This window comes from Marmota monax, unplaced genomic scaffold (genome assembly GCF_021218885.2).
Source record: "Marmota monax isolate L192 unplaced genomic scaffold, Marmota_monax_Labrador192_F-V1.1 WCK01_AAM20220418_F8-fsc00616, whole genome shotgun sequence".
Taxonomy (NCBI): Eukaryota; Metazoa; Chordata; class Mammalia; order Rodentia; family Sciuridae; genus Marmota; species Marmota monax.
Genome location: NW_026693475.1, coordinates 91,580 through 101,077, shown reverse-complemented (window position 1 = coordinate 101,077; position 9,498 = coordinate 91,580).

Below are 9,498 nucleotides of genomic sequence, written 5' to 3'. Positions count from 1 at the left end.
AGTCTTCCAGAATCCTGAGAGAATCTGAAGTACTGCAGTGGAAGAGATTTTCTCATACTTTATTAACTGTCAAAACCATCATTCCCTGGGAAGAAGCACGTTGAAGGCTGAGCCAAGGTTGAGTCCAGGGAAAGGTTTCACTATCTGAGCTTTCACAGTGTGGCTGGGGATGGACATGCATTTTTCTGAGTGACACAACGGTATCCTTATAAGAGTTGCTGGTAGGATGGACTCATCAGTTCAAATGCTTTTCATTGACACCATTTTTTTTAACCATTCTTATTTTTTTCCCAAATGTAACAGCATTATGGATTTGTAAAGTGTGCAGGGCTCTGGTATTCTTTTAAGAGAAAAAAAAAGGGCAGCTATGTTTCATCAGGTACTGGATCAGTGTTCTCTAAAACAGATGTCATATATATGCAAGCAGAGCCACGAGTTGGATACAAAGACACACAGTGCTTCCCCTGGTCTGTCTAGTAAATGCTATATAGTATGTTTAGGGGTGGGTGAAGGGCAGTGTGCTTCATTCTCATTTGTGCAGACCCTCTGGAGGCTCAGGGGCCTCAGGGGTCATGGACAGGACTCCTGGTGTCTATTCAGTGTAATCATTCAAACCCACTACATGTGTGGATTTAACAACAGGATGTGTTGCATTTTCCTGTTCAATATCTTTGTTTCTCAGTCATCTGGTTTCAAACTTGTAAACTCTGCATTTGATGTAGAAAGCTAAATTGTATCATGCAGGACATTTTAAAGGCCAGAATCTGATGCCTGAAGTGTGACAAAAACAACTTTTGAATGTTTTTATGGACACTAAATCCTGAGTAAAGTTTTGTATCTAACTGCAGAGCAAGAGACATTGACTTCTGGATGTAGTTAGTGGTGCATGCCTCTCATCCATGTAGCTTGGGAGGCTGATGCAGGATAATCACAAGTTCAAATCCAGCCTTAACAAAAGTGAGGCCCTAGGCAACTCATTAAAATTGTGTCTCTAAAGAAATACAATAAGGCTGTGATGTGGCTTAGTGGTTGAGTGCCCCTGAATTCAATCCCTGGTGTAGTACAAAAATAAATAAATATATTTTATAAATAAATATTGACAAACGACCATCCTATCCATCTGAGGTTATGGAAAAAAACTTTGATGTGATCATAGACTTTAGTCATAGGATAGTTTTATTAATGTGTTGGTTTGGTACAAAAGTGGCCTTTAAGTTCGAACATAGCTTTTGAAAAAAAGATTATTTTAATTCAATCAATACAGAGTGATTGAGGAAGGGGCAAGTGAACCTGGAGAGGTTCACAGGAGGAAAGAGGGCCAAGGTTCCAACTGTGCTCCTGCTCACTTCCATGGGCTCCTGGGTCATGGCTGGTTGGGCCAGTGAGGGGTTTCATGCAGTCAGCTCTTCAAAACTATCTCCAGGCAACTGTAACTTTTCTTTCCAGTCTGAAGTTTCTGGTGACCAATAAGGTGTGATCCCACAAAAAATGACTTTTACAGTCTATAGGTGTGTGAGGATGGTTTGAAGTATGAATCATCTGTTGCTTGGTAACACTTGAAGCATACTTAACACTTTGCCACATTCCTTACATTTATATGGCTCTTATCTAGTATGAATTTTTTGGTGAACAATGAGACTTTTTCTAATTGAAATAGCTTTGCCACATTCTTTGCATTTGTGTGGTTTCTCCACACTATGAATTCTTTTGTGTTGAGAAATGTGTGATCTTTGATAAAAAGCTTTGCCATATTCTTTACACTTGTATAACTTTTCCCCAGTATTAATTCTCTGTTGTTGAATAAGGCATGATCTTTGATTAAAAGCTTTGCCACAGTATTTGCCTTTGTATGGCTTTTCTACCATCTGAAGTCTCTGGGGTTCACTAAGGAATGATCTTCAGTTAAAAGCTTTGCCACATTACTGACATTTATATGGTTTCTCCCCAGTATGAATTGTCTGATGTTTACTAAGGCTTGATTTTTTTATTAAAAGCTTTGCCACATTCTTTACATTTGTATGGCTTTTCTCCAGTATGAATTATCTGGTGTTTAGTAAGGTTTGATTTCTGATTAAAAGCTTTGCCACATTCTTTACATCTGTATGGCTTTTCTCCAGTATGAATTATCTGGTGTTTTAGGTATGCATTTTTATTAAAAGCTTTGCCACATTCTTTACATTTGTATGACTTCTCCCCAGTATGAATTTTCTGGTGTTGAGTAAGGTTTGATTTTTGATTAAAAGCTTTGCCACATTCTTTACATTTGTGTGGCTTCTCTCCAGTATGAATTATCTGGTGTTGAGTAAGGCATGAATTTTGATTAAAAGCTTTGCCACATTCTTTACATTTGTATGGTTTCTCCCCAGTATGAATTCTCTGGTGTTGAGTAAGGCATGAATTTTGATTAAAAGCTTTGCCACATTCTTTACATTTGTATGGTTTCTCCCTAGTATGAATTCTCTGGTGTTGTATAAAGTATAATCTTTGATTAAAAGTTTTGCTACATTCTTTACATTTGTATGGCTTTTCTCCAGTATGAATACTTTGGTGTTTAGTAAGATATGAATTTTGATTAAAAGCTTTACCACATTCTTTACATTTGTATGGCTTCTCCCCAGTATGAATTTTCTGGTGTTTACTAAGATTTGATTTTTGATTAAATGCTTTGCCACATTCTTTACAATTGTATGGCTTTTCTCCATTATGAATTATCTGGTGTTGAGTAAGGCTTGACTTTTGATTAAAAGCTTTGTCACATTCTTTACATTTGTATGGCTTCTCCCCAGTATGTATTTTCTGGTGTTTACTAAGGTTTGATTTTTGATTAAAGGCTTTTCCACATTGTTTACATTTGTATGGTTTCTCCCCAGCATGAATTCTCTGGTGTTGAGTAAGGTATGATTTTTGATTAAAAGCTTTGCCACATTCTTTACATTTGTATGGCTTTTCACCAGTATGAATTAGCTGGTGAATAATAAGTCCTGAGTTTCCACTAAAAGCTTTGCCACATATTTTACATTTGTATGGGTTTTCTCCAGTATGAATTTTCTGATGTTGAGTAAGGCTTGATTTTTGATTAAAAGCTTTGTCACATTCTTTACATTTGTAAGGTTTCTCTGCAGTATGAATTATCTGGTGTTGAATAAGGTGTGATTTTTTATTAAAAGCTTTGGCACATTCTTTACATTTGTATGGTTTCTCCCCAGTATGAATTCTCTGGTGTTGAGTAAGGCTTGATCTTTGATTAAAAGCTTTTCCACATTCTTTACATTGGTATGGCTTTTCTCCAGTATGAATTTTCTGGTGTATACTAAGGTATGATTTTTTTTTAGAGAGAGAGAGAGAGAGAGAGAGAGAGAGAGAGAGAGAGAGAGAGAGAGAATATTTTTTTAATATTTATTTTTCAGTTTTCGGGGGACACAACACCTTTATTTTATTTTATGTGGTGCTGACAATCAAACCCAGCATGCAGTGCATGCCAGGTGAGCGTGTTACCACTTGAGCCACATCCCCAGCCCCTAAGGTATGATTTTTGATTAAAAGCTTTGCCACATTCCTTATATTTCCAGATTTTCTCTACACTATGATTACTGTAGTTTTTAAAAATGCTTGAACAACACTTAAAGACATTTTCCCATTTCTTATATTTATAAGGTTTATCTTCACTGTAAAGCCTGTGGATTTTAGTAATGGATAAATTTTGAGTAAAATGTTTTCTACATCCTTTACTTATGGAGGCTTTATCACTGCTCTGATATACAATTGAGGAATCTTTAAATGCTTTTACATATTTTTGTAACTTGTAGGGATTCCCTCCAATATTAATTCTCTGGTGTTCAGGAATGCTTGCAGCTTTACTAAAAGTGCTTTCACATACCTTGTATCTGTAATTTGTTTTTTGGTTATGAATGCTTGGATAAATAAATTTGGGGCATGGGTTAAAATCTTTCTCACTTTTACCATTGTAAAGCTCTTTAAAATGATCATATGGGTGTTTTCTAGGATTTAAATAAGAAGTAAATTTTAATGAGTTTTACAGAATTAATATTGCATTACACCAAAAACAAATGTACTGCAAATTACCTAGGGTAGAAACATGTCTATAGATATTGAAAGATTTATCACAAATATAGAGGTCTCTCCAAGTATCTACATCTGCTATGCCTTAAATGATAAGACAATTTGTCTATATTGTATAGAAAATCAAGTCCTTATTACTTCATAATAAAGACAGATTAGAATACTGCAATTTTATATTATCGATCTGTAGACATTTATCTAATGTGCACTCATGTAGAGATTATTGAAAGTTTTAAAACATAATTGATTTTTAAGCATTTTATTACTGTATTGATTTGTTTTCATTAAAATGCCTATTTCTAAATACAGCATCACTTTATGTTCAAAACACTAGAAAAATTAGGGATAACAGGAAATTACCTCAACATGGTAAAAGCTATATATGCTAAGCCTCAGGCCAGCATCGTTCTAAATGGAGAAAAATTGAAGGTATTCCCTTTAAAATACGGAATGAGACAGGCATGCCCTCTCTCACCACTTCTATTCAACATAGTTCTTGAAACACTAGCCAGAACAATTAGACAGACAAAAGAAATTAAAGGCATAAATATAGGAAAAGAAGAACTTAAATTAGCACTATTTGCCGATGACATGATCCCTAGCGGACCCAAAAAGTTCAACCAAGAAACTTCTAGAACTAGTAAATGAATTCAGCAAAGTGGCAGGATATAAAATCAATACCAATAAATCAAAGGCATTCCTGTATATCAGTGACAAATTCTCTGAAATGGAAATAAGGACAACTACTCCATTCACAATATCCTCAAAAACAAACAAACAAACAAACAAACAAAAAAACCTGGGAATCAACCTAACAAAAGAGGTGAAAGGTCTATACAATGAAAACTACAGATCCATGAAGAAAGAAATAGAATAAGACCTTAGAAGATGCAAGGATTTAACTTGCTCATGGATTAGTAGAATTAATATTATTAAAATGGCCATATTACCAAAAGCACTTTACAGATTCAATGCAATTCCCATCAAAATCCCAATGACATTCCTTGCAGAAATAGAAAAAGCAATCATGAAATTCATCTGGAAAAATAAAAGACCCAGAATAGCTAAAGTAATTCTAAGCAGGAAGAGTGAAACTGGTGGTATCGCAATTCCAGATTTTAAACTATACTATAGAGCAATAGTAACAAAAACATCATGGTATTGGCTGGAAAACAGGCTGGTAGTTCAATGGTACAGAATAGAGGACACAGAGACAAATCCACAAAATTACAAGTACCTTGTATTTGACAAAGGTGCTAAAAACATGCAATGGAGAAAGAATAGCATCTTCAACAAATGGTGCTGGGAGAACTGGAAATCCATATGCAACAAAATGAAATTGAAACCCTTTCTCTCACCATGCACAAAAGTCAACTCACAATGGATCAAGGAGCTAGGAATCAAACCAGAGACTCTGCATCTAATAGAAGATAAAGTTGACCCTAATCTTCATCCCATGGGGGCAGGCCCCAAATTCCTTAATAAGACACGTATAGCACAAGGCTTAAAACCAAGAATCAACAAACGGAATGAACCCAAACTAAAAAGTTTTTTCTCAGCAAAAGAAATAATATGTGAAGTGAATAGGGAGCCTACATCCTGGGAACAAATTTTTACCCCTCAAATATCAGATAGAGCTCTAATCTCTAGAGTATACAAAGGACTGAAAAAGTTAAACAACAAAAAAGTAGATAACCCAATCAACAAGTGGGCCAAGGACTTGAACAGACACTACTCAGAAGAGGATATGCAATCAATCAACAAATACATGAAAAAATGCTCACCATCTTTATCAATCAGAGAAATACAAATTAAAACTACTCTAAGATACCATCTCACTCCAATAAGAATGGCAGCCATTATGAAGTCAAACAACAATAAGTGCTGGTGAGGATGCGGGGAAATAGGTACACTCATACATTGCTGGTGGGACTGCAAATTGGTGCAGCCAATTTGGAAAGCAGTATGGAGATTCCTTGGAAAGCTGGGAATGGAACCACCATTTGACGCAGCTATTCCCCTTCTCAGACTATACCCAAAAGACCTAAAAAGAGCATACTACAGGGACACAGCAACATCAATGTTTATAGAGCACAATTCACAATAGTTAGAATGTGGAACCAACCTAAATGCCCTTCAATAGATGAATGGATTAAAAATGTGGCATTTATGCACAATGCAATATTACTCAGCACTAAAATATAACAAGATCATGGCATTTGCAGGGAAATGGATGGCATTAGAGCAGATTATGCTAAGTAAAGTTAGCCAATCCCTAAAAAAACAAATGCCGAATGTCTTCTATGATATAAGGGGGGTGCCTCAAAATGGGATAGGGAGGAAGAGCATGAGAAGAAGACTACCACTAAATAGGGAAGAGAGGTGGGAGGGAAAAAGAGGGAGTGGGGGAGTTGCACTGAAGATGGAAGAAGAACCTCATCGTTATACAGAATACATGTATGATGTTGTGATGAGAAAAAGAAAAAAAAGTGTGGCACATTAGATTAGATAGAGAGAAACGATGGGAGGGGAGGGGAGGAGTAGGGGGGATAGGAAAGGCAGCAGAATAGAATAGACCTTATGATTGCTGTAGGTATATAGGTGATTCTATGACCAGTGTGATTCTGCAATCTGTAAGATTAGAAAAATGAGAAATTATACCCCAATGATTCAAATGTATGAATTGCCAAGATCATTGTAATGCCATGTGTAGCTACTAAAAAAAATAAAATTAAATTTAAAAAACTTGCCTATTTCTAAAGCTGAGCAAACTGGTTGAATCTTTATTTTCCTGAAGATATTGTTAAGGTGCAGCTTCATAATGGCTTGCAAATATCACATATATATGTAATTTGATAAGTTTTTTTAATTTGAAAATATTTTGAATTGTAAATTTTTTTACACAGAATACAAAGTAGTAAAAAGTTTACGATTACAATAATGTAATTAAAAGTTTTAAAAAAAATAAAAAGTGACTGGCACATTTGAGCAGTCAATCTTTTGAGATGTTTATAATAATATAACCTGATGAATGCTTGGATGAATAAATTTGGGGCATTTTTGTGTAATTTTGTGTAATTTTCTGTATAAATAATTTTCATATTTTTTCCTTCATTTAAAGAATTTTTATAATTTCCTTCTCTTTCAATTTCTATTCCTTATTTAAAATTAAGCATTATCTGTCTTGTTATACATACCTTCTCTTTATCAAGTTTTGCAAAAAACATTTTATTTCTTGCTCTCCTGAAAATTCTTGGTTTTGATTAGAAGTCATACCTGAAAAAAATTAAAATAGCAAGTTATTCCGCTTACTACACTATGATGAATATACTCTGCAAATATATAAAATTTTATAAAGTTGGGGGGATAGTTAGAGAACAGTATAATTCAAAGCCACTTTTACTCAAGAACTATACAGAGTTTGCTAGAATACACTGACAAAAGTTGTGAAAACTTTGAAAATCATCTTAAAAATTTATAGCACCACAGATGAGGACAACATTCAAACTGACTACTATTACCACAACAATATCAAATCACAGCCCTTCACTTCAAAATACTCAGACTCCACCTGTGACACAAATGTTGCAGGAAATGAATATCTCTTACTTATTTGTTATCTCTTTGGGTTTTGTTTCTTAAGATTGAAAACAGGAGTATTCTATCACTAAAATATATCCAAGACACTTCTATATTTATGCTTTTTTTGAGACACTTTATCAGAAAGATGCTGAAATTTATTTCAACTGGCATTCCACTGCCTCGGCTTCCCAGTTATACGGAATTACATTGACATATCATTGCACATGACCTATTTTTGTTTCCTTTGTAACTTACAAATATTTTCCAAAATGACTTTAATGATGTAGATTTTAAATATAAAAATTTCAATGAAAATAATAGCTCCTATAATAAAGGGTATTATCAACTCAAGCAAACAAAGAATATAACACTAGTAATTGAGAGTTAAAAAGTTGATGCTGTTAAATAACTAAGCAATGCCAAATAACTACTTGAAAGATATTTAATAAAATAAATAACAATGTAGAAAACTGAAAGAAATTCAGAAAAAATATAGCAACAGAAAAAGCAGAAATTATATACTAAAAATATTTTTTATAAAACAATGCCACAGGCTGGGGACAGAGCTCAGATGGTAGAATGTTTACTTCACATGCAAAAGGTAGGGCTTAATTCCTGGCACCACACACACACACATTTCACACACACACACACACACACACACACACACAGTCTCATACATTAGAAATTTGAAGAATATATTAAAGGCTAGAATTAATTAAAAGACACAGGTAGGGCTGGATAATGTAGTGTATGACTGTAATCCCAGCATCTGGGGAGGCTAAGGCAGGAGGATTATGAGTTCAAAGACAGACTCAGCAATGGTGATGCATGAAGCATCTGTCTCTAAACAAAATACAAAATAGGCTGGTGATGTGGCTCAATGATTGAGTGTCCCTGAGTTAAATCCCCAGTACCAATAAGTAAATAAATAAATAAATAACACAAGTTAATAAATTTAAAATCAAACTTTTGAAACTCTTCAAGAAAAAATTTTGATATGACTGAGAAAAAGAGAAATTTTAATTATAATGATATTGTTTTATGGTTAACCATTGATTTCTTTGCAAAAGCCTTCCAGAAAAGAATTGGAGCATAAAGGTATGTGTGTTGAAAGAAAAAGAAAATATGAACCTAGAATACTTTATCCACCAATACCATTTTTTAAACTTTAATAAAAATACAGGCTTTAGATATATGCATATTCAAAAATGACTTTACTTCTTGGCCTGCTCTAAGAGAAATAATCAATGGAATCTTTCCAATAAAATAAATCTGCACAACAGCAATGATAAAAATGAAAAAAAAAAATATATATATATATATATATATATATATATATATATTTACTTTCATTGTTGTACATAAAATATTTGATTCTACTATAGAATTTGGAAAACTAAAGCGTAAAAATTATCATAATTCTTTGTTAATCAGCATAAGTTAGAAAAGCAGGTGTGAAATCAATAATAAATCATGGCAACACATGTAAAGACACTGATTATCTTAGAAAACCAAAGTTAATTCAGTTTGAAACATAGTGCAAACTAAGAAACTTTTAAAATTTCTTCTATAGTAATACATGACAGTAGAACATATCTTCATATATTATACATTCATAAAGTATAACTACCTATTTTTGTGGTGGTAAATTTTGTGGAGTTACACTGGTTGTGTATTCACATAAGAACATAAGAATGTTATTTCCAATTTATTCTACTGTTTTTAAGTACTTTTATGTAATTCCAAATAATGACAAAATAAACATCAAAGATAAAAAATAGTTAAAAATGAAATATCACTATAAAAATTTATGAACTACAAATTAAGGCAGTT